Source organism: Prunus dulcis, chromosome 2 (assembly GCF_902201215.1).
Source record: "Prunus dulcis chromosome 2, ALMONDv2, whole genome shotgun sequence".
Lineage (NCBI taxonomy): Eukaryota > Viridiplantae > Streptophyta > Magnoliopsida > Rosales > Rosaceae > Prunus > Prunus dulcis.
Window position 1 is genome coordinate 4,836,459 of NC_047651.1, and position 2,185 is coordinate 4,838,643.

The following is a 2,185-nucleotide window of genomic DNA, read 5'->3' on the forward strand; positions in this document are numbered from 1 at the left end:
CATATCAGGAGATCATAGTTAGCTTCAATATCCCCATCTGCAAATTAAATATAGTTAGTAATTGTAAACATCAGGTAAATACATAGTATAATTAAACAACAGATAGCCAAGGTCATATAAAAAAATCCCACCCAGCAGTACAACACCTCACCAAACTCAAAACAAAACAAAAGTGAGCCAAGTTCATACGAAGACTAAGTAAAACCCAAACCCAAATCAACGAGGATATCCCTATAAAAAGAAATAGAAAATCAATGTAGAGAAGAAGGGAAATGACGTATTGCATATACAGAATCACAAATAGCAATTGATGAAAGCATCGGATGAAGACACAGGAAGAGAAGGTGTTGTGGTGGAAGAAAGAAACAGAGGTTAGTAGATTGGAGGTGTAAGCGTGGGAAATTTTGGCTCTTACCAAAAGACTGAAAAGCTCTGATAGAAATAGAAGTTCTCAATGATGTTTTAAATCTACAGCGTACAAGGAATCTAATGGTCACAAATAGAAGTTCGCATCCACTCCGCACACTTGCACTTCGCAATAGAGAAAGTCCACTATATATATATATATATATATATATATATATATATACTACATACATAGTGGGTACAAATAGGAACATTGACTTTGACTCATGCCAACAATCCCCCTCAAGTTGGTGCATAGATATCGGTAATGCCCAACTTGTCAACTGAGTCTTCAAATCAGTGCTTTGACACGGCATGGGTCAACATATCTGTAAGTTGCTCCGAAGAAGGCACAAAAGGTATAGAAATTAACTTATGCCCTAGCTTCTCCTTAATGAAATGTTGATCAACTTCTACATGGTTAGTTCGATCATGTTGCACCTGATTGTTAGCAATTTCAAATGCAGACTATCACAGTGGTGCTTTGTAGCAGCAGCTAGTCTAAACCCAATTTTAGCAAGTAACCACCTTAACCACAGTATTTCACAAACCCCTTGGGCAATTCCTCTGTACTCAGACTCTGTAGAGGAACGAGACACAACATGTTGCTTCTTGCTATGCCACATAACTAGGTTACCGCCAACAAAGGTGAAGTGACCTAATTTAGAACGTCTATCTATAATATTCCCTAGATAATCTGTGTCAGTGTAACCTTCTAGATCCAAGTGGCCATTTTTCTTAAATATTAAACCTCTCCCATGAGCAAACTTTAAGTAACTCAGAATACGCATCACAACAGCCATATGATCTTCACTAAGGTGAATGCATAAATTGGCTAGCAACGCTTACAGTATAGGCAATATCAGGGCATGTCAGTGATAAATAGATCAATCTCTCAACTAACCTTTGATATCTTTCTTTGTTAGTTGGGATCTGATCCACATAAACCCCAAGTTTACGATTCTTAACAACTGGTTTATAGTCAAGCATTCCAGTATTTGCTAGCAGGTCCATGACATACTTCCTTTATGAAAGAAATAAGCCATGTTTAGATCAAGTGACTTCCACTCCTAGAAAATATTTCAGACTGCCCAAATCTTTCATCTAAATTTTTTTTTTTATGTTGTTAGATTCCTTTTTTATTATTCCATGTCTATTTTCTTGTACATACTTCTTGTTGGCAATTAATATTCAGAAGTTACAAGAGTTTGGGGTTAACTAGAGAAATAAATTTGCTGGGTTAGTTACTCAAATTGTCCTCAAATTTATACCCGAGTTTTATTTTGGTCTCTCAACTAAATTATTCATTCAAATGGTCCACCGACTCTTTATTAATCGACGCATTGGTCCTACAATTACATTTTCTGTTAAATTAGTCATGTGAGAAACACATGCTACATTTGTAAGGGTAAATAAAACTTTTGAAAACAAAAAAAATAAAATTATATGATTAAAAATTAATAAAAAAATTTCTTTATTTTTAAAAATAATTTAAAACTATAAACGAATAAAAAAAACAAAAAGTAACCCTAAAAAAAAAATCAGCCCACCCAACCCCCATCTCATCGTGGGTCTGCAACAGCTCTCTCTCTCTCACTCTCTTCTCAAACAAACCCAGAGCCTTGCAGCCCCAATATTAAACATTTGAAGAGAGGAGAAATAGAGGGAGATATAGGGAAGAGGTGGAGGGGACAAGGAGGGAGGAGAAGATGGGGCGCTAGGGTGCTGGGGCAATGGTTATCGGGCTAGAGGTTGGGAGGCGGGAGAGGGCGATAGTTTT